Raw genomic sequence first — 24,159 nt, 5'->3', positions numbered from 1 at the left:
TTCAGTCATCTGATGAATTTCAAGGTGTACTAATTTTTTTTAGTTACTTTAGATTGACACTCTAATGTTATTTATTTTAACTAACTCCTTAAATTATCTTAGATAATCACTTAATAAATAAATTTACTGAAGTTCTTTCAATTACAATTGGTATAAATCTGTGGTTTGCTCCACAGATTTCTGAGCATTGTCCAAAGAATAATCCAGGTCGATTTATTGTGAATGTTCCTTGATTTAACCGACCTGGCGTTGCATCAATTTTAACCCCTAATGCAGGAACTGCTCATGAGTGTAGAACATCTGATGCTCTTGTTAATACTCGTACTTCTGTATTTATTGGTAGGACTGTTCGGTTATCTACATCTAGTAGTCGGAATCCATCATTTTCTAGGTCTTGTTCTGGTGTTATATAAGTGTCAAATTCTACGTCTATGAAGTCTGAATATTCATATCTTCAATATCATTGTCGTCCAATGGTTTTAATTGTAATTATTGCATCTACTGAATCATCAAGTAAATATAATAGTCGTAATGATGGAAGGGCAATAAAAATTAATGTAATTGCTGGTAAAGCTGTTCAGATTGTTTCAATTAAATGTCCATGAAGTATATTACGGTTAGTATAGGCAATAAATAATATATAACTTAGGGCATAACCTACAATTACTGTAATTAATAATAATACGACCATAGTATGATCATGAAAGAATGATAATTGCTCCATTAATGGTGAAGCTCCATCTTGAAGAGATAAATTTGATCATGTTGCCATTAATAAATATTTTCTAATAAAAGGTCAAACCTTTATTTGTAGAGCTTAAATCTACTGCACTAATCTGCCATATTAGAATCTAGAGATTAATGGTAATTCTGAGTAACTATGTTCTGCAGGACGGTTATTTTGTAGTCATTCTGTTGATCTTCTTATGTTAGCTCTAAATATAATTGCTCGGTTTGTAATCATTCTTTCTCATATAATTACAATGAATATAATGATTCCTACAATAGAAATTGTAGACCCAATTCTTGATACTACGTTTCATGATGTATATGCGTCTGGGTAGTCAGAGTATCGTCGAGGTATTCCTGCTAATCCTAGGAAGTGTTGAGGAAGAATGTTAAATTTACTCCAATGAATATAATTGTAAATTGGATTTTTAATCATGTATTATTTATAGTTAATCCTGTAAATAGTGGATATCATTGAATGACACCTCCTATAATTGCAAATACTGCTCCTATAGATAATACATAATGAAAGTGGGCTACTACATAATATGTATCATGTAATACAATATCAAGTGATGAATTTGCTAATACTAATCCTGTTAATCCACCAATTGTAAATATAAAAATAAATCCTAGAGCTCATAATAATGGTGGATTGAACTTGAATTTAGTTCCATATAATGTAGCTAATCATCTAAATACCTTAATTCCTGTAGGTACAGCAATAATTATTGTTGCTGATGTAAAATATGCTCGTGTGTCAACATCCATTCCTACTGTAAATATATGATGTGCTCATACAATAAATCCTATTAGTCCAATTGATAGTATAGCATAAATTATACCTAATGTTCCAAATGATTCAATTTTTCCTCTTTCTTGACATACAATATGTGAAATAATTCCGAACCCCGGTAGAATTAAAATATAAACTTCTGGGTGTCCAAAGAATCAAAATAGATGTTGATATAGAATTGGGTCACCCCCTCCTGCAGGGTCAAGGAATGATGTATTTAAATTTCGATCTGTTAATAATATAGTAATAGCTCCTGCTAAAACTGGAAGTGAAAGAAGGAGAAGTAATGCTGTAATAGCTACAGATCATACAAATAAAGGTGTTTGATCTAAAGTTATACTTTCTGATCGTATATTAATTGCTGTTGTAATGAAATTCACTGCACCAAGAATAGATGATACACCTGCTAAGTGATGTGAAAAAATAGCTAGATCTACAGATGCACCCCCGTGTGCAATAGCTCCTGCTAGAGGAGGGTAAACTGTTCATCCTGTACCAGCACCATTATCTACTATAGAAGATGTAAGAAGAAGGGTTAGTGAAGGTGGTAGTAATCAAAAACTTATATTATATATTCGTGGAAATGCTATATCTGGCGCACCAATTATTAGTGGAAGAAGTCAATTACCAAATCCACCAATTATATTAGGTATTACTATAAAGAAAATTATTACGAATGCATGAGCTGTAATAATAGCATTATAAATCTGGTCATCCCCAATTAGAGATCCGGGTTGGCCAAGTTCAGCACGAATAAGTATTCTTATTGATGTTCCTACTATTCCTGCTCATGCTCCAAATATGAGGTATAAAGTACCAATGTCCTTATGGTTTGTTGAGAATAATCATTTTTGCGGTAAGATGGCTGAATTTTAGGTGGTAGACTGTAAATCTACTTATGAGATGTTTTCTCTCTTATCATATTTAGGTCTTATATTCAATTATGATTCTAGACTGCAATTCTAGAGGTGTAAAATTTTACTAAGGCCTAAAAGATTATTCTTTTAATTATAACTTTGAAGGTTATTAGTTTGATTAACTTAAGTCCTTAGTATAATGAAATTAAGGTTGATGTTGAAATCAATCCTATTGTTGAAATTATTACTGTTATAGGAAGAATGATTCTTGATTTTTGGGACTTATCTTTATAGATCACGAATTATCTGTGAATGATATAATTAGAGCTGAGAATCTAATACGTATATAGTAGTAGAGTGTAATTGTAGTTAATACAACTATAATAGTTATAATAGTTGTTATATTGTTTTCTATTAATGATTGTATTACAATTCATTTTGGTAAGAATCCAAGGAATGGTGGTAGTCCACCTAAAGATAATAAAGATAAGAATATTATGAATTTAATTTCGGTTTTTATATTTCTGGCTGAATAAATTTGATTAAATAATAAAACTATAATTAATCTTAATAGTGAGTAAATAATGAAGTATAGTTCTCAGATGTTTTCTCTGACTGTTAATGATCTAATTATTCAACCTAGATGTCTGATTGATGAATATGCTAAAAGTTGTCGTAAGGATGTTTGATTTAAACCTCCTATTGCCCCAATAAAAATTCTTAAGATAATAATTGTTCAAATAAAAGTTCTTAATTGAATACAATAAGATAAGACCATTATTGGGGCGATTTTTTGTCATGTTATTAATGTTAAACAATTATTTCATCTTGATGCTCCTATAACTTCTGGAAATCAGAAATGGAAAGGTGCAGCTCCAATCTTTAATAATAGTCTAGATCTAATTATTATTGATGGGATAAATTCTGTTTCCCATCCCATGGGATATTTTATTTGAATCAGCAAAATTGAAAATAATAATATTGTCGATGCTATTGCTTGGACAATAATATATTTAATTGATGATTCATTTATTATTATATTTTTATTTCTTGTTAGGAGCGGAATAAATGAATGTAAGTTGATCTCAAGTCCTATTCAAACCCCAAATCAGGAATTTGATGAAATGGACAGGATCGTTCCTATCATTAATGTTGATAGGAAGAGAAGTTTTGTAGAGTTGTTGGTCATTAAAAAGGAGAGGATTGATACCTCTATAAATGGGGTATGAACCCATTAGCTTGTTTAGCTTACCTTTTTACATTAAGGTGTATGATGCACGTTAGTTTTTGATACTAAAGGAGGTAGTTTAATTCTATCTTATGTAATTTTAATGAAGGTAATTTTATTTACTTTATTTACCCTATCAAGGTAACCCTTTAATCAGGCACTTCATTTATTTAATATATAAATCGAAAGTTATTTTTGAAATTCTTTTATGTATTATTTTGTTTAATTAGGATTAATTTATCCTGCTCATTTTATTTTTTATATATATATATATAATAAATAATTTATATTAATATATTACATTTAATTGAAATTAAAGTATTATAAGTTCATCTTACCATTATCAATTGATTATTTTAATGTAATTATTTACCTAGGATTACTGCTACTTATGTTTTGAGCTTAAAATAGGTTATTATAATATAATATATATAATAATATGTAATTTAATATTTAATATTATTATAATTGGATATAATAAATAAAATTATTAATTTAAATATAAAATATTATAATTAATATAAATAATTATATTAATTATAATAATATAATTATGTAAGTTATCTATAATTAGATTATTTAACTAATATATATGAAAGTTAACTTAATATAAAAAAAAGAATTCATATTAATAACATATTATATTAAATTACATAATTGTATAAAATATATTTATTATATTATTTAATCTTTATTTATTTATTAGTGAAAAGAAAGATTAAATAAGAAAGAATATAATACATTTATTGCTATACATGTTCCATATTAATCTTTAATTATATATAATAGAGAAGTTGTTGTGGTCATACATAGGGGCGTTTCTTTTTTTTTTTGTTAATGTTTGTGGTTTTTTCTTTTTTTTTCTTTTATTTTTTCCTGAATTAATAGATTTAAAATTTTCTTATTTTTTATTTTTAAAAGTTTTATTCTTGCTTGTTTATTCACTTTTTCTTTGTATTATATGTAAGTTTTGTTAGACTAAATGTTCTTTTTGCAGTAACTTTGATTTAATTATCAAGTGATTTTGGATTTAGCAATTGATTTAGTATCGGCATAATTCGTGCCAGCAGCCGCGGTTATACGATTGATACAAGTGAATATTATTGGTTAAAACAGTTGTTTATATTATTAGGGTTGAAATATAAATTTGTAAGGTGAAATGTTAAAATTTATTTGTGGCCCTTTTTATGAATCTGTGAAATTTAAATAATAAACTAGGATTAGATACCCTATTATTTTAAATGTTAATTATATTTACCAGGGTACTATTAGTTAAGGTCTTTAAACCCAAAGAATTTGGCGGTATCTCATTCCATTCAGAGGAACCTACCCCATGATTGATAATACACGATTTACTCTACTTAATTTATTTGTTTGTATATCTCCGTTATCAGAGAATCTTTTTAGAGTTATAATTCTCAAGATTTATAATTATAAAATATTTCAGGTCAAGGTGCAGCTTATAGTTAAGAGGAGGTGGGTTACAATAGATTTTTGTTTATAACGGATTTGATAGTGAAATACTGTTAATGAAGGTGGATTTGATAGTAATTTAATTTATTTAATTTAACTGATATTGGCTCTGAGATGTGTACACATCGCCCGTCGCTCTCATTATTGATTATTCTATTTTATTTTAAAGTAGCTTCAATTTAGATGAGATAAGTCGTAACATAGTAGATGTACTGGAAAGTGTATCTAGGAAGAGTTTCAAGATATAACTTATTAGTAAAGTGTTTCATTTACACTGAAAATTTTTCTGTGCAAATCAGGATATCTTGATTATTTATTTTATTATATTTATTTTTTGTTTATTTAATTATTTATATAAATAATTTTATTGTATTTTTGTCTTAGTATATTTTATAGAATTGATTTTTTAAATTATAGTTTATTGGTAATGTAAGTGTTTTATGAAATATTATTTTAAATTTTTTTAAGTAGATTTTATTTATTGTACCTTTTGTATCAGGGTTTATCAAAATTTTAGTATTTATTTTACTTGTCTCGATTTGGGTTGATTTATAAATAATTTATAGTTAATGTATCATAATTATTATTAAATTATTTATAGAAATGAGATGTTAATCGTTTCCCAAGATATCTAGTTTCTTAAGAAAAAATTTAATTTTTTAAAGTTATTCTTTTTATTTAATTTTTTAAGTAAAAATATTAACTTATTTATTCTTTAAGGGATAAGCTTTGAAGTTAATAACCTATAATTTATTTTATAGAAATATAATAGTAAGGTTTAAACCAGCTATCTTTAAGATTACGTTTTAGTTCATTATTTTTTATTTTGATTTTATAAATATTTTAGGTTTTTTATAAGATTATTAATTTAATTTTAAAATTTTTGTAATAATGATAGAATTAGTATATTTATTTGTATGAAATTTTTACCTTGTGAACTTATTATAAGGAACTAGGCAAAATTGATTTCCGCCTGTTTATCAAAAACATGTCCTCTTGTTTATATTTTGAGGTCTGGCCTGCTCACTGAGCGTATTTTTAAAGAGCCGCGGTATTTTGACCGTGCAAAGGTAGCATAATCATTAGTCTCTTAATTAGTGGCTGGAATGAATGGCTTGACGAGAAATCAACTGTCTCTTAATAAATTTTTGAATTTAACTTTTGAGTCTAAAGGCTTAAATTCTTCTTTAGGACGAGAAGACCCTATAGAGCTTGACATTTTACTTTTATATAGTTTTTTGTTTGTCTTTCTATATTTAATGATGATGTTTTGTTGGGGTGACATGAAGAATAGATAAACTCTTCATTATAATATCATTTATTTATGTTTGTTATTTTGATCCATAATTTATGATCATAAGATTAAGTTACCTTAGGGATAACAGCGTAATTGTTTTTGAGAGCTCATATCGACAAAGCAGATTGCGACCACGATGTTGGATTAAGAAAAATTTTGGGTGCAGGAGCCCAATGATTAGGTCTGTTCGACCTTTAAATTCTTACATGATCTGAGTTCAGACCGGCGTGAGCCAGGTCGGTTTCTATCCTAAGATTGTTAATCCATATTAGTACGAAAGGACCATATGGTTAAAATATTTTTTGTTATATTGATTAATATTAATTTATTTACTATTTTGACAGATTAATGTGTTGAATTTAGAATTCATTTATGTAGATTTTTTCTACAAATAGTATTGATACTTTATGATTTATTTATATTTATTTTGAATTTTCTTTTATTGGTTATTTGTGTTTTAATTAGTGTTGCCTTTTTAACTTTATTAGAGCGTAAGGTTTTAGGTTATATTCAGATTCGAAAGGGTCCAAATAAGGTAGGTTTTGTTGGAATTCCTCAGCCATTTAGAGATGCTATTAAGTTAATTTGTAAGGAGCAGCCAATTCCTATATATCTAATTACCTACTTTATTATTTTTCCCCTGTTTTTAATTTAATGATTTCTTTAGCCGTTTGAGTAATTTTTCCTTATTTAACTTATATGTGTTCTTTTTCTTATGGATTTTTATTTTTTTTATGTTGTACTAGATTAGGTGTTTATACTGTTATAATTGCTGGTTGATCTTCTAATTCAAATTATTCATTATTAGGTTCTCTTCGTTCTGTTGCTCAAACAATTTCTTATGAAGTTAGTTTAGCTTTAATTTTATTGTCTTTAATTATTTTAATTGGTAGTTTTAATATGTTTGATTTTATAAACTATCAGCTTTATTGTTGATTTATTATTATTTCTTTTCCTTTAGCTTTAGCTTGTTTTGCTTCTTGCTTAGCTGAAACTAATCGTACTCCTTTTGATTTTGCTGAAGGGGAATCTGAGTTAGTTTCAGGATTTAATATTGAGTATGGTGCGGATGGTTTTACTTTAATTTTTTTAGCTGAATATACTAGAATTGTCTTCATAAGAATGTTATTGGCTTTAATTTTTTTGGGCGGTGATTTTTATTCTTTTATATTTTTTATTAAGCTTGCTATTATATCTTTTGGTTTTATTTGGGTTCGTGGAACATTACCACGGTTCCGTTATGATAAATTAATGTACTTAGCTTGAAAAAGTTTTTTACCTTTATCTTTGAATTTTTTTATTTTCTTTGTTGGTTTAAAGATTTTATTTATCTCATTTGTTTAGTGAAATTTTTTGAGAAAAGTTAATAGAAGAGTTAAACTTCTAATTTTATGTTTTCAAAACATATGCTTTTCCTAAGCTAATTAACTTTATTCCTTAATTAATTTATCTCATGCGTTTGCGACATGGACATTAATTAAGAAATATGTGAAGTAAATAATTGTTAAGATTTGACCTGTTATAATATAAGGTTCTTCAACAGGTCGTTTACCAATTCACGTTAGTAAGCATACAACAACTACTATAATTCAGAATAAAATTTGATTAATAGGGTAAAATTGAATGCCTCGGAATGGTGTTTTATTATAAAATGGTAAAATTATTAAGATTCTAATTGATAAAAATAATGCAATAACACCTCCTAACTTATTAGGGATAGATCGTAGAATTGCATATGCAAATAGGAAATATCATTCTGGTTGAATGTGAACTGGTGTTACTAATGGGTTGGCAGGTACAAAGTTATCTGGATCTCCTAATAGGTAAGGATTAATTAAACATAGTATAATTAATAATGATGTTATTATTACAAATGTAATAGAATCCTTAAAGGTAAAGTATGGATGGAATGGAATTTTTTCAATATCTCCATTTAGTCCAAGAGGATTATTAGATCCTGTTTGGTGAAGAAAAAATAAATGAATTGCTGCTATAGCAGCAATAATAAATGGTAATACAAAATGGAATGTGAAGAATCGATTTAATGTTGCATTATCAACAGCGAATCCTCCTCATACTCATTGGACTAAATCTGTTCCTAAGTATGGGATTGCTGATAATAAATTAGTAATTACTGTTGCACCTCAAAAAGATATTTGGCCTCAGGGTAAGACATATCCTATAAATGCAGTTGCTATAACTAAAAATAAAATCACTGTACCAATTATTCAGGTATGTATATATATATAAGATCCATAGTAAATTCCCCGTCCTACATGTAAGTAAATACAAATAAAAAATATAGATGCTCCATTTGCGTGTAAGGTTCGGATAATTCAACCATTATTTACGTCTCGGCAGATGTGTACTACACTACTGAATGCTATTTCAATATTTGATGTATAATGTATAGCTAAAAATAGTCCAGTTACGATTTGAATTACCAAACATAACCCTAATAGGGATCCAAAATTTCATCAAAATGAAATATTTGTTGGGGCAGGTAAGTCAATTAAAGAGTTATTAATAATTTTAATTAAAGGATGTCTTAATCGTAAGGGTTTATTCATTAGTAATTATCTTATTTTACGAATAGGTCCCTGATTAATATTGGTGATTTTAACAACTGCTAGTAGTGCTAAAAATAAATAAATTATTATTATTATTGTAATAATGAATGTTGGTCTATTATATAATTTTTCTAAAGATATTGTTATTTCTTGATAATTGATTGAATTATCAGTATTTATAGTTTCGGTGTTTTTGAAAAAGTCTATAAATATAGATATATCTAGAATAATTAATATTAATATGATAAATACTCACATTATTAATGTAATAATTATAGTGATTGATTTAGGCTGAAATATTTCGTTTGATGCAATTCTTGTAATGTAAATAAATAATACTAGTATACCACCAAGAAATGTTAAAAATAAAATATATGATAATCAATATCTTTCTATTATTGTTCCTGTTATTAATCCAACTAGAAAGGTTTGAAGGATAATAAAAAGCATTATTGATATTGGGTGTCTTAATTTAATAAAATTAATATTTATTACATTTGATAATGATATAATTATTATTTTGATCATTTCAGGGGTTAGTTTATTTAAAATACCGGTTTTGGGGACCGATGATGGAAGCTTTTCCACCTCTGAAGTTTTAAAAGTGGGGGCTGGACTTATTTCCGGTTTACAAGACCGGCGTTTTTTTTAAACTATTAAAACTAATGTTTATATTCTCTATTTTTACTTCTTTATTGATTTATTTTGCTGGTGTTTATGTTTTTTCTTCTAAACGTAAACATTTATTAATGGTTCTTTTGAGATTAGAATATATTGTTCTTTCTTTATTTATGTTAGTTATTGTTTTTCTTATTGAGTTTGATTATGATTATTTTTTTCCTGTTATTTTTTAGTTTTTTCTGTTTGTGAGGGTGCTTTAGGTCTTTCTATTTTAGTTTCAATAATTCGTTCTCATGGTAATGATTTTTTTAATTCTTTTGGTTTATCTTTATGTTAAAGTATTTATTTATAACTATTTTTTTGATCCCTCTTTGTTTATTAAATAATTGTTGATGGTTGGTTCATTCTTTAATGTTTCTGTCGGGTTTTGTTTTTATAATTTGTGTTTATTCATATGCTGATTTGAATATAATTAGATATTATTTTGGTATTGATTATTTTTCTTTTAGTTTAATTTTACTTAGTTTTTGGATTTGTTCTTTAATAATCACTGCTAGAGGTTCAGTTTATTTAAGTTCATATCATTCTAATTTTTTTGTTTTTATGGTTTTGATTTTAATAATTATGCTTTATTGTTCATTTGCTAGATTAAGTCTTCTTTCTTTTTATATTTTTTTTTGAGGCTAGATTAGTTCCTACTTTACTTTTAATTTTGGGTTGGGGTTATCAACCTGAGCGTTTGCAGGCTGGTGTTTATTTAAATTTGTATACTTTGGTTGCTAGATTACCTTTATTATTAGTTTTATTTAAGGTTTATGATTTTTCTAATACTTTATATTTTCCTTTATTGGTTGATTTTGGTTCTTGTTGTTTTATGTTTTATGTATTTATAATTTTGGCTTTTTTAGTTAAGATACCTATGTTTTTGGTTCATTTATGACTTCCTAAGGCTCATGTAGAGGCCCCTATTTCAGGTAGAATAATTCTTGCTGGTGTTTTATTAAAGTTAGGTGGTTATGGTATTTTTCGTGTTATAAAGGTTATTTCTTATTTGGGTTTAAAGTTTAATTATTTTTGATTGTCTTTAGGTTTATCTGGGGGTGTTATTGTAAGATTTATTTGTTTTCGTCAGGTTGATTTAAAGTCTTTAATTGCATATTCTTCTGTTGCTCATATAAGAATGGTTATTGGTGGATTGATGACTATGAATTGATGAGGTTGTGTAGGTTCTCTTTCTCTAATGGTTGGTCATGGTTTATGTTCTTCTGGTTTATTTTGTTTATCTAATATTATTTATGAACGTTTAGGTAGACGAAGATTATTAATTAACAAGGGTATAATTAATTTGATGCCAAGAATGGCTTTATGATGATTTCTTTTAAGATCATCAAATATGGCTGCTCCTCCTTCTTTAAATTTGGTAGGTGAAATTAGATTATTAAATAGAATTATATCTTGATCTTCTTTTAGATTCTTTGCTTTGATTTTTTTATCTTTTTTTAGAGCTGTTTATACTTTGTATATATATTCTTATTCTCAGCATGGGAATTATTATTCTGGTGTTTATACTTGTTCTCTTGGTTATTTTCGTGAATATCATCTTTTACTTTTACATTGATTGCCTTTAAATATTCTCTGTTTAAAGGGTGAATATTTCTTTGTTTAGTTTGCTTAAGTATTTTAATTAAAAATATTGTTTTGTGGAATCAATGATATGAAGTTTTTCATCTTAGGCCGTGAATTTATTTTCTATTTGTTCTTTGAGTTTTTTTTCTTTGTTTATTTCGAGAACTATAATTTTTATTTTAGGTATTTATTATTTAATAATTGATTATAGAGTTTTTGTTGAGTGAGAGCTTTTCAATTTAAATGGTTCTATAGTTGTTATAACTTTAATTTTGGATTGAATATCTCTTATTTTTATATCTTTTGTTATATATATTTCTTCTTTGGTTATTTATTATAGAGAGGATTATATATCTGGTGAAAAGAATATAAATCGTTTTATTATTATTGTTTTAATATTTATTCTTTCTATAGGTTTTTTAATTATTAGTCCTAATTTAATTAGAATTTTATTAGGTTGAGATGGTTTAGGTTTAGTTTCTTATTGTTTAGTTATTTATTATCAAAATGTAAAATCTTATAGTGCTGGTATATTAACTGCACTTTCTAATCGTATTGGTGATGTTGCTATTTTAATTTCTATTGCATGAATGTTAAATTTTGGTGGTTGAAATTATATTTATTATTATGATTTTATTTCTAATTCTTTTGAAATAAAGCTCATTACTATATTAATTGTTTTAGCAGCTATAACTAAGAGAGCTCAGATTCCTTTCTCTTCATGACTTCCTGCTGCTATAGCAGCTCCTACTCCTGTTTCTGCTTTAGTTCATTCTTCTACTCTTGTTACTGCTGGTGTTTATTTATTAATTCGTTTTAGACCAATATTGGATACTTATAATTGTGGTTGATTTTTACTTTTAATTGGTTGTATAACTATATTTATGGCTGGATTGGGCGCTAATTTTGAGTTTGATTTAAAGAAGATTATTGCTCTTTCTACTTTAAGACAACTTGGTTTAATAATAAGAATTTTGGCTATAGGTTATCCAAAGCTTGCATTTTTTCATTTATTGGCTCATGCTTTATTTAAGGCATTATTATTTATATGTGCAGGTTCAATAATTCATAATTTGAAGGATTCTCAGGATATTCGTTTTATAGGATCAATTGTTAATTTCATACCTTTAACTTCAGTTTGTTTTAATGTTTCTAGTTTATCTTTGTGTGGAATACCTTTTTTAGCGGGATTTTATTCAAAGGATTTAATTCTTGAGATGGTTTGTTTAAGATGAATTAATTGTTTAATTTTTTTTCTTTATTTTTTTTCTACTGGTTTAACTGCTTCTTATTCTTTTCGTTTGTTTTATTATTCAATATCTGGTGATAATAATTTTTATTCTAGATTTTCTTTTGATGATAAGGGTTATTATATTTCATTTGGAATAATTGGTCTATTGTTTGTTGCTGTTTTTGGTGGTAGTCTTTTATCTTGATTAATTTTTCCTATTCCTCATGTGATTGCTTTACCTTATTATTTAAAGTTTTTAACTATTACAGTTGTTATTTTAGGTGCTTATTTAGGTTATCTTATTTCTAATTTTGATTTTTCTCATAATTTATTTTCTTTAAGTATACTTTCTTTTGTTAGATTTGCTGGTTCTATATGATTTATACCTTTTCTTTCAACTAAGTTTATTAGATATATTCCTTTAAAAATAGGTTATTATTCATCTAAGTCATTTGATTATGGTTGAGGTGAATTACTTGGTGGTCAAGGTTTATATAGATTATTTATTTATTTAATTGGTTATATTCAAGGTTGATATGATTCTAATTTCAAGATTTATCTTTTAACTTTTATTTTTTGAATATTTATTTTGGTAATATTGTTTTTCGTTTACTTAAATAGCTTATAATTAGAGCGTGACACTGAAGATGTTAAGGAAGTATTTTTACTTTTAAGTATTTATAAATATAGATATATTATTTTTACAGTGAAAATGTAATGTTTTATTTAAACTATATAAATTTTAGAAATGTTAACGGAGTTTAACTGCTAATATAAAAAGTTAGCAGCTTTCATATTGGCTTTACATTTCCTTAATTGGAACTATTATAGTTCAATTATATTATTAACAGTAATACGCCTCTTTTTGGCTTCAATTAATAAGAATAAGGGTAGTACATACCAATCTTCCAGGTCGAAACTGACTGCAATATTTCGCTTCTTATTCTATTTAAGGTTGATTGATAATATCAATACTTTTTGAATGCAACCCAAATGTTATATTTAACTACAACCCTTTATTCTGCTCATTGTAATGCTCCTTGGTTTCATTCATGGTATAGTCCTCCTAATAGAACTAGAATAAAAAATATTGTTGATACTGTTCAGATTATAATGTCTGAAGTTTTAAAAATAATTACAATTGGTAGAATTAGTGCCATTTTTCTACAAGATTACTGCGATTAGGAAGAATCGTATTGAGAATGGTATTCGTGCTGATCTTTTTGGATCAAACCCACATTCAAATGGTGATCTTTTTTCTCGATCATTAATTAATTTTTTTGATAGTGTTGTTGCCAGGATTATAACAATTATTGGAATAATAAATCTAATGAAAACTCTTGTTGATAGAATTAGAATTGTTTTTCTTGATTTATATCAAGCTTTCTGATTGGAAGTCAAATGTACTATTTATACTAGAAAAACAATTATCTACCACATCAATAAATAGAGATATATAAGAATAATCATACTACGTCTACGAAGTGTCAGTATCATGCTGCTGCTTCAAATCCAAAGTGATGTCTTGGTGAAAATTGATTTATTGAGTGTCGAAGTAGACATGTTGATAAAAAGATTGTTCCAATAATTACGTGTAAACCATGGAATCCTGTTGCAACAAAGAATGTTGATCCATAAACTGCATCTGCAATGGTAAAAGGTGCTTCTCAATATTCATATGCTTGAAGTATTGTAAAGTATAGTCCTAATAACACTGTGAAGAATAATCCTTGTAGTGCTTGAGTATGATTAGATTCCATTAAACTATGATGTGCTCATGTTACTGTTACTCCTGATGCTAAAAGAATAGCTGTATTAAGTAATGGAATTTGTATAGGGTTAAAGGGTTGAATTCCTATTGGAGGTCATAGTATTCCTAGTTCAATTGTTGGTGCTAATCTTCTTCTAAAGAATGCTCAAAAAAAAGAAACGAAAAATAATACCTCTGATGCAATAAATAAAATTATTCCTCATCGTAATCCAATTGATACAAATCCTGTATGTAATCCTTGATATGTTCCTTCTCATACTACATCTCGTCATCATTGAATTATAGTTAGTAGGGTAATTCCAAATCCAATTATGAATAAGTTAATATTAAATAGGTGGAATCATTTTGCTACTCCTGATACTAGGACTATTGCTCCAATTGCTCCTGTTAATGGTCAAGGTCTATAGTCTACTAAGTGGAATGGGTGGTTTGAGTGAGTTGTTAACATTGGTTTAATATACTTCTCTAGAATATAGAGTTCTTAGAATTGAGAAAACATAGGCTTGAATTATTGCTACTGCTGATTCTAGAATTAATAGAAGTATTTGTCCAATAATTAGTAATGAGATTAAGTTTATTGCTATAGATGGTCCTGTGTTTCCTAATAAGGTTAATAATAAGTGTCCTGCAATTATATTTGCTGCCAACCATACTGCTAATGTACCTGGTCGAATAACATTACTAATTGTTTCAATTAGTACTATAAATGATATTAATGCAGGCGGTGTACCTTGTGGTACAAGGTGTGTAAATATATGATTAGTATGGTTAATTCATCCAAATAATATAAATCTTAGCCATATAGGTAGGGCAATTGCAAATGTTAATGCTAAATGTCTTGTTCTAGTAAAAATATAAGGGAATAATCCTATGAAATTGTTAAATAATATTATAATAAAAATTGAGATGAAAATGAATGTTGTTCCATTAAATGATTTTGGTCCAAGAAGTGTTTTAAATTCATTATGTAAGGTTAAATTTAGTTTATTTCAGATAATGTTAATTCGTGATGGTGTAAGTCAAAATAGTGATGGGATTAATAATAGTCCTAGAAATGTTCTAGTTCAATTTAATGATAAATTAAAGATGTTAGTTGATGGGTCAAATGTTGAGAATAGATTTGTTATCATTTTCAATTTAAGTTTTTTATTTCAATTGTTCCTTTTTCTGCTCTTTTAATAAGGTTAGGTTTAAATGAGAAGAAGTTTATTTGATTAAACAAGATTAATGTAGCTGAAAATATAATGAATAGTGAGAATCATATAAGAGGAGATATTTGAGGGATTTGGATATAATTTCCCCATCAGAAGTAGTCGTTAATTTACTATTATTTGGTTTAAGAGACCATTACTTACTTTCAGTCATCTGATGAATTTCAAGGTGTACTAATTTTTTTTAGTTACTTTAGATTGACACTCTAATGTTATTTATTTTAACTAACTCCTTAAATTATCTTAGATAATCACTTAATAAATAAATTTACTGAAGTTCTTTCAATTACAATTGGTATAAATCTGTGGTTTGCTCCACAGATTTCTGAGCATTGTCCAAAGAATAATCCAGGTCGATTTATTGTGAATGTTCCTTGATTTAACCGACCAGGCGTTGCATCAATTTTAACCCCTAATGCAGGAACTGCTCATGAGTGTAGAACATCTGATGCTCTTGTTAATACTCGTACTTCTGTATTTATTGGTAGGATTGTTCGGTTATCTACATCTAGTAGTCGGAATCCATCATTTTCTAGGTCTTGTTCTGGTGTTATATAAGTGTCAAATTCTACGTCTATGAAGTCTGAATATTCATATCTTCAATATCATTGTCGTCCAATGGTTTTAATTGTAATTATTGCATCTACTGAATCATCAAGTAAATATAATAGTCGTAATGATGGAAGGGCAATAAAAATTAATGTAATTGCTGGTAAAGCTGTTCAGATTGTTTCAATTAAATGTCCATGAAGTATATTACGGTTAGTATAGGCAATAAATAATATATAACTTAGGGCATAACCTACAATTACTGTAATTAATAATAATACGACCATAGTATGATCATGAAAGAATGATAATTGCTCCATTAATGGTGAAGCTCCATCTTGAAGAGATAAATTTGATCATGTTGCCATTAATAAATATTTTCTAATAAAAGGTCAAACCTTTATTTGTAGAGCTTAAATCTACTGCACTAATCTGCCATATTAGAATCTAGAGATTAATGGTAATTCTGAGTAACTATGTTCTGCAGGACGGTTATTTTGTAGTCATTCTGTTGATCTTCTTATGTTAGCTCTAAATATAATTGCTCGGTTTGTAATCATTCTTTCTCATATAATTACAAAGAATATAATGATTCCTACAATAGAAATTGTAGACCCAATTCTTGATACTACGTTTCATGATGTATATGCGTCTGGGTAGTCAGAGTATCGTCGAGGTATTCCTGCTAATCCTAGGAAGTGTTGAGGAAAGAATGTTAAATTTACTCCAATGAATATAATTGTAAATTGGATTTTTAATCATGTATTATTTATAGTTAATCCTGTAAATAGTGGATATCATTGAATGACACCTCCTATAATTGCAAATACTGCTCCTATAGATAATACATAATGAAAGTGGGCTACTACATAATATGTATCATGTAATACAATATCAAGTGATGAATTTGCTAATACTAATCCTGTTAATGCACCAATTGTAAATAGGAAAATAAATCCTAGAGCTCATAATAATGGTGGATTGAACTTGAATTTAGTTCCATATAATGTAGCTAATCATCTAAATACCTTAATTCCTGTAGGTACAGCAATAATTATTGTTGCTGATGTAAAATATGCTCGTGTGTCAACATCCATTCCTACTGTAAATATATGATGTGCTCATACAATAAATCCTATTAGTCCAATTGATAGTATAGCATAAATTATACCTAATGTTCCAAATGATTCAATTTTTCCTCTTTCTTGACATACAATATGTGAAATAATTCCGAACCCCGGTAGAATTAAAATATAAACTTCTGGGTGTCCAAAGAATCAAAATAGATGTTGATATAGAATTGGGTCACCCCCTCCTGCAGGGTCAAAGAATGATGTATTTAAATTTCGATCTGTTAATAATATAGTAATAGCTCCTGCTAAAACTGGAAGTGAAAGAAGGAGAAGTAATGCTGTAATAGCTACAGATCATACAAATAAAGGTGTTTGATCTAAAGTTATACTTTCTGATCGTATATTAATTGCTGTTGTAATGAAATTCACTGCACCAAGAATAGATGATACACCTGCTAAGTGCAGTGAAAAAATAGCTAGATCTACAGATGCACCCCCGTGTGCAATAGCTCCTGCTAGAGGAGGGTAAACTGTTCATCCTGTACCAGCACCATTATCTACTATAGAAGATGTAAGAAGAAGGGTTAGTGAAGGTGGTAGTAATCAAAAACTTATATTATTTATTCGTGGAAATGCTATATCTGGTGCACCAATTATTAGTGGAACAAGTCAATTACCAAATCCACCAATTATAATAGGTATTACTATAAAGAAAATTATTACGAATGCGTGAGCTGTAATAATAACATTATAAATCTGGTCATCCCCAATTAGAGATCCGGGTTGGCCAAGTTCAGCACGAATAAGTATTCTTATTGATGTTCCTACTATTCCTGCTCATGCTCCAAATATGAAGTATAAAGTACCAATGTCCTTATGGTTTGTTGAGAATAATCATTTTTGCGGTAAGATGGCTGAATTTTAGGTGGTAGACTGTAAATCTACTTATGAGATGTTTTCTCTCTTATCATATTTAGGTCTTATATTCAATTATGATTCTAGACTGCAATTCTAGAGGTGTAAAATTTTACTAAGGCCTAAAAGATTATTCTTTTAATTATAACTTTGAAGGTTATTAGTTTGATTAACTTAAGTCCTTAGTATAATGAAATTAAGGTTGATGTTGAAATCAGTCCTATTGTTGAAATTATTACTGTTATAGGAAGAATGATTCTTGATTTTTGGGACTTTATCTTTATAGATCACGAATTTTCTGTGTATGATATAATTAGAGCTGAGAATCTAATACGTATATAGTAGTAGAGTGTAATTGTAGTTAATACAACTATAATAGTTATAATAGTTGTTATATTGTTTTCTATTAATGATTGTATTACAATTCATTTTGGTAAGAATCCAAGGAATGGTGGTAGTCCACCTAAAGATAATAAAGATAAGAATATTATGAATTTAATTTCGGTTTTTATATTTCTGGCTGAATAAATTTGATTTATGAAAAATAAATTTATTTGCTTAAATAATAAAACTATAATTAATCTTAATAGTGAGTAAATAATGAAGTATAGTTCTCAGATGTTTTCTCTGACTGTTAATGATCTAATTATTCAACCTAGATGTCTGATTGATGAATATGCTAAAAGTTGTCGTAAGGATGTTTGATTTAAACCTCCTATTGCCCCAATAATAATTCTTAAGATAATAATTGTTCAAATAAAAGTTCTTAATTGAATACAATAAGATAAGACCATTATTGGGGCGATTTTTTGTCATGTTATTAATGTTAAACAATTATTTCATCTTGATGCTCCTATAACTTCTGGAAATCAGAAATGGAAAGGTGCAGCTCCAATCTTTAATAATAGTCTAGATCTAATTATTATTGATGGGATAAATTCTGTTTCCCATCCCATGGGATATTTTATTTGAATCAGCAAAATTGAAAATAATAATATTGTCGATGCTATTGCTTGGACAATAAAATATTTAATTGATGATTCATTTATTATTATATTTTTATTTCTTGTTAGGAGCGGAATAAATGAAAGTAAGTTGATCTCAAGTCCTATTCAAACCCCAAATCAGGAATTTGATGAAATGGACAGGATCGTTCCTATCATTAATGTTGATAGGAAGAGAAGTTTTGTAGAGTTGTTGGTCATTAAAAAGGAGAGGATTGATACCTCTATAAATGGGGTATGAACCCATTAGCTTGTTTAGCTTACCTTTTTACATTAAGGTGTATGATGCACGTTAGTTTTTGATACTAAAGGAGGTACTTTAATTCTATCTTATGTAATTTTAATGAAGGTAATTTTATTTACTTTATTTACCCTATCAAGGTAACCCTTTAATCAGGCACTTCATTTATTTAATATATAAATCGAAAGTTTTTTTTTGAAATTCTTTTATGTATTATTTTGTTTAATTAGGATTAATTTATCCTGCTCATTTTATTTTTTATATATATATATATATAATAAATAATTTATATTAATATATTACATTTAATTGAAATTAAAGTATTATAAGTTCATCTTACCATTATCAATTGATTATTTTAATGCAATTAATTACCTAGGATTATAGCTACTTATGTTTTTAGCTTAAAATAGGTTATTATAATATAATATATATAATAATATGTAATTTAATATTTAATATTATTATAATTGGATATAATAAATAAAATTATTTATTTAAATATAAAATATTATAATTAATATAAATAATTATATTAATTATAATAATATAATTATGTAAATTATCTATAATTAGATTATTTAACTAATATATATGAAAGTAAAATTAATATAAAAAAAGAATTCATATTAATAACATATTATATTAAATTACATAATTATATAAAATATATTTATTATATTATTTAATCTTTCTTTATTTATTAGTGAAAAGAAAGATTAAATAAGAAAGAATATAATACATTTATTGCTATACATGTTCCATATTAATCTTTAATTATATATAATAGAGAAGTTGTTGTGGTCATACATAGGGGCGTTTCTTTTTTTTTTTTGTTAATGTTTGTGGTTTTTTTCTTTTTTTTTCTTTAAATATTTGAATCTTTTATTTTTTCCTGAATTAATAGATTTAAAATTTTCTTATTTTTTATTTTTAAAAGTTTTATTCTTGCTTGTTTATTCACTTTTTCTTTGTATTTTATGTAAGTTTTGTTAGACTAAATGTTCTTTTTGCAGTAATTTGATTTAATTATCAAGTGATTTTGGATTTAGCAATTGATTTAGTATCAGCATAATTCGTGCCAGCAGCTGCGGTTATACGATTGATACAAGTGAATATTATTGGTTAAAACAGTTGTTTATATTATTAGGGTTGAAATATAAATTTGTAAGGTGAAATGTTATTAGTAAAGTGTTTCATTTACACTGAAAATTTTTCTGTGCAAATCAGGATATCTTGATTATTTATTTTATTATATTTATTTTTTGTTTATTTAATTATTTAATATAAATAATTTTATTGTATTTTTGTCTTAGTATATTTTATAGAATTGATTTTTTAAATTATAGTTTATTGATAATGTAAGTGTTTTATGAAATATTATTTTAATTTTTTTAAGTAGATTTTATTTATTGTACCTTTTGTATCAGGGTGTATCAAAATTTTAGTATTTATTTTACTTGTCTCGATTTGGGTTGATTTATAAATAATTTATAGTTAATGTATCATAATTATTATTAAATTATTTATAGAAATGAGATGTTAATCGTTTCCCAAGATATCTAGTTTCTTAAGAAAAAATTTAATTTTTTAAAGTTATTTGTTTTTATTTAATTTTTTAAGTAAAAATATTAACTTATTTATTCTTTAAGGGATAAGCTTTGAAGTTAATAACCTATAATTTATTTTATAGAAATATAATAGTAAGGTTTAAACCAGCTATCTTTAAGATTACGTTTTAGTTCATTATTTTTTATTTTGATTTTATAAATATTTTAGGTTTTTTATTAAGATTATTAATTTAATTTTAAAATTTTTGTAATAATGATAGAATTAGTATATTTATTTGTATGAAATTTTTACCTTGTGAACTTATTATAAGGAACTAGGCAAAATAGATTTCCGCCTGTTTATCAAAAACATGTCCTCTTGTTTATATTTTGAGGTCTGGCCTGCTCACTGAGCGTATTTTTAAAGAGCAGCGGTATTTTGACCGTGCAAAGGTAGCATAATCATTAGTCTCTTAATTAGTGGCTGGAATGAATGGCTTGACGAGAAATCAACTGTCTCTTAATAAATTTTTGAATTTAACTTTTGAGTCAAATGGCTTAAATTCTTCTTTAGGACGAGAAGACCCTATAGAGCTTGACATTTTACTTTTATATAGTTCTTTGTTTGTCTTTCTATATTTAATGATGATGTTTTGTTGGGGTGACATGAAGAATAGATAAACTCTTCATTATTATATCATTTATTTATGTTTGTTATTTTGATCCATAATTTATGATCATAAGATTAAGTTACCTTAGGGATAACAGCGTAATTGTTTTTGAGAGCTCATATCGACAAAGCAGATTGCGACCTCGATGTTGGATTAAGAAAAATTTTGGGTGCAGGAGCCCAATGATTAGGTCTGTTCGACCTTTAAATTCTTACATGATCTGAGTTCAGACCGGCGTGAGCCAGGTCGGTTTCTATCCTAAGATTGTTAATCCATATTAGTACGAAAGGACCATATGGTTAAAATATTTTTTGTTATATTGATTAATATTAATTTATTTACTATTTTGACAGATTAATGTGTTGAATTTAGAATTCATTTATGTAGATTTTTTCTACAAATAGTATTGATACTTTATGATTTATTTATATTTATTTTGAATTTTCTTTTATTGGTTATTTGTGTTTTAATTAGTGTTGCCTTTTTAACTTTATTAGAGCGTAAGGTTTTAGGTTATATTCAGATTCGAAAGGGTCCAAATAAGGTAGGTTTTGTTGGAATTCCTCAGCCATTTAGAGATGCTATTAAGTTAATTTGTAAGGAGCAGCCAATTCCTATTATATCTAATTACCTACTTTATTATTTTTCCCCTGTTTTTAATTTAATGATTTCTTTAGCCGTTTGAGTAATTTTTCCTTATTTAACTTATATGTGTTCTTTTTCTTATGGATTTTTATTTTTTTTATGTTGTACTAGATTAGGTGTTTATACTGTTATAATTGCTGGTTGATCTTCTAATTCAAATTATTCATTATTAGGTTCTCTTCGTTCTGTTGCTCAAACAATTTCTTATGAAGTTAGTTTAGCTTTAATTTTATTGTCTTTAATTATTTTAATTGGTAGTTTTAATATGTTTGATTTTATAAACTATCAGCTTTATTGTTGATTTATTGTTATTTCTTTTCCTTTAGCTTTAGCTTGTTTTGCTTCTTGCTTAGCTGAAACTAATCGTACTCCTTTTGATTTTGCTGAAGGGGAATCTGAGTTAGTTTCAGGATTTAATATTGAGTATGGTGCGGGTGGTTTTACTTTAATTTTTTTAGCTGAATATACTAGAATTGTCTTCATAAGAATGTTATTGGCTTTAATTTTTTTGGGCGGTGATTTTTATTCTTTTACATTTTTTATTAAGCTTGCTATTATATCTTTTGGTTTTATTTGGGTTCGTGGAACATTACCACAGTTCCGTTATGATAAATTAATGTACTTAGCTTGAAAAAGTTTTTTACCTTTATCTTTGAATTTTTTTATTTTCTTTGTTGGTTTAAAGATTTTATTTATCTCATTTGTTTAGTGAAATTTTTTGAGAAAAGTTAATAGAAGAGTTAAACTTCTAATTTTATGTTTTCAAAACATATGCTTTTCCTAAGCTAATTAACTTTATTCCTTAATTAATTTATCTCATGTGTTTGCGACATGGACATTAATTAAGAAATATGTGAAGTAAATAATTGTTAAGATTTGACCTGTTATAATATAAGGTTCTTCAACAGGTCGTTTACCAATTCACGTTAGTAAGCATACAACAACTACTATAATTCAGAATAAAATTTGATTAATAGGGTAAAATTGAATGCCTCGGAATGGTGTTTTATTATAAAATGGTAAAATTATTAAGATTCTAATTGATAAAAATAATGCAATAACACCTCCTAACTTATTAGGGATAGATCGTAGAATTGCATATGCAAATAGGAAATATCATTCTGGTTGAATGTGAACTGGTGTTACTAATGGGTTGGCAGGTACAAAGTTATCTGGATCTCCTAATAGGTAAGGATTAATTAAACATAGTATAATTAATAATGATGTTATTATTACAAATGTAATAGAATCCTTAAAGGTAAAGTATGGATGGAATGGAATTTTTTCAATATCTCCATTTAGTCCAAGAGGATTATTAGATCCTGTTTGGTGAAGAAAAAATAAATGAATTGCTGCTATAGCAGCAATAATAAATGGTAATACAAAATGGAATGTGAAGAATCGATTTAATGTTGCATTATCAACAGCGAATCCTCCTCATACTCATTGGACTAAATCTGTTCCTAAGTATGGGATTGCTGATAATAAATTAGTAATTACTGTTGCACCTCAAAATGATATTTGGCCTCAGGGTAAGACATATCCTATAAATGCAGTTGCTATAACTAAAAATAAAATCACTGTACCAATTATTCAGGTATGTATATATATATAAGATCCATAGTAAATTCCCCGTCCTACATGTAAGTAAATACAAATAAAAAATATAGATGCTCCATTTGCGTATAAGGTTCGGATAATTCAACCATTATTTACGTCTCGGCAGATGTGTACTACACTACTGAATGCTATTTCAATATTTGATGTATAATGTATAGCTAAAAATAGTCCAGTTACGATTTGAATCACCAAACATAACCCTAATAGGGATCCAAAATTTCATCAAAATGAAATATTTGTTGGGGCAGGTAAGTCAATTAAAGAGTTATTAATAATTTTAATTAAAGGATGTCTTAATCGTAAGGGTTTATTCATTAGTAATTATCTTATTTTACGAATAGGTCCCTGATTAATATTGGTGATTTTAACAACTGCTAGTAGTGCTAAAAATAAATAAATTATTATTATTATTGTAATAATGAATGTTGGTCTATTACATAATTTTTCTAAAGATATTGTTATTTCTTGATAATTGATTGAA

At 26.8% G+C, this 24,159-nt stretch overlaps 2 long non-coding RNA genes across 2 annotated transcripts; one reads left to right on the top strand and one right to left on the bottom strand.

Annotated features, from left to right (window-relative positions):
• Positions 1–5,500: 5,500 nt before the first annotated feature.
• Positions 5,501–21,141, bottom strand: LOC126302193 (uncharacterized). The gene is made up of 2 exons (XR_007553110.1): positions 20,611–21,141; positions 5,501–5,570 (listed from the first exon to the last, which is right to left on the bottom strand). It is a non-coding gene; the product is annotated as an uncharacterized LOC126302193 (long non-coding RNA).
• Positions 5,564–21,754, top strand: LOC126302182 (uncharacterized). Its single transcript, XR_007553098.1, has 2 exons — positions 5,564–6,095; positions 21,138–21,754. It is a non-coding gene; the product is annotated as an uncharacterized LOC126302182 (long non-coding RNA).
• The last annotated feature ends 2,405 nt before the right edge of the window (positions 21,755–24,159 follow it).

This window comes from Schistocerca gregaria, unplaced genomic scaffold (genome assembly GCF_023897955.1).
Source record: "Schistocerca gregaria isolate iqSchGreg1 unplaced genomic scaffold, iqSchGreg1.2 ptg000169l, whole genome shotgun sequence".
Taxonomy (NCBI): Eukaryota; Metazoa; Arthropoda; class Insecta; order Orthoptera; family Acrididae; genus Schistocerca; species Schistocerca gregaria.
Note: the sequence above shows the minus strand (reverse complement) of the source record. Positions and strands in the feature narration are given on the sequence as shown.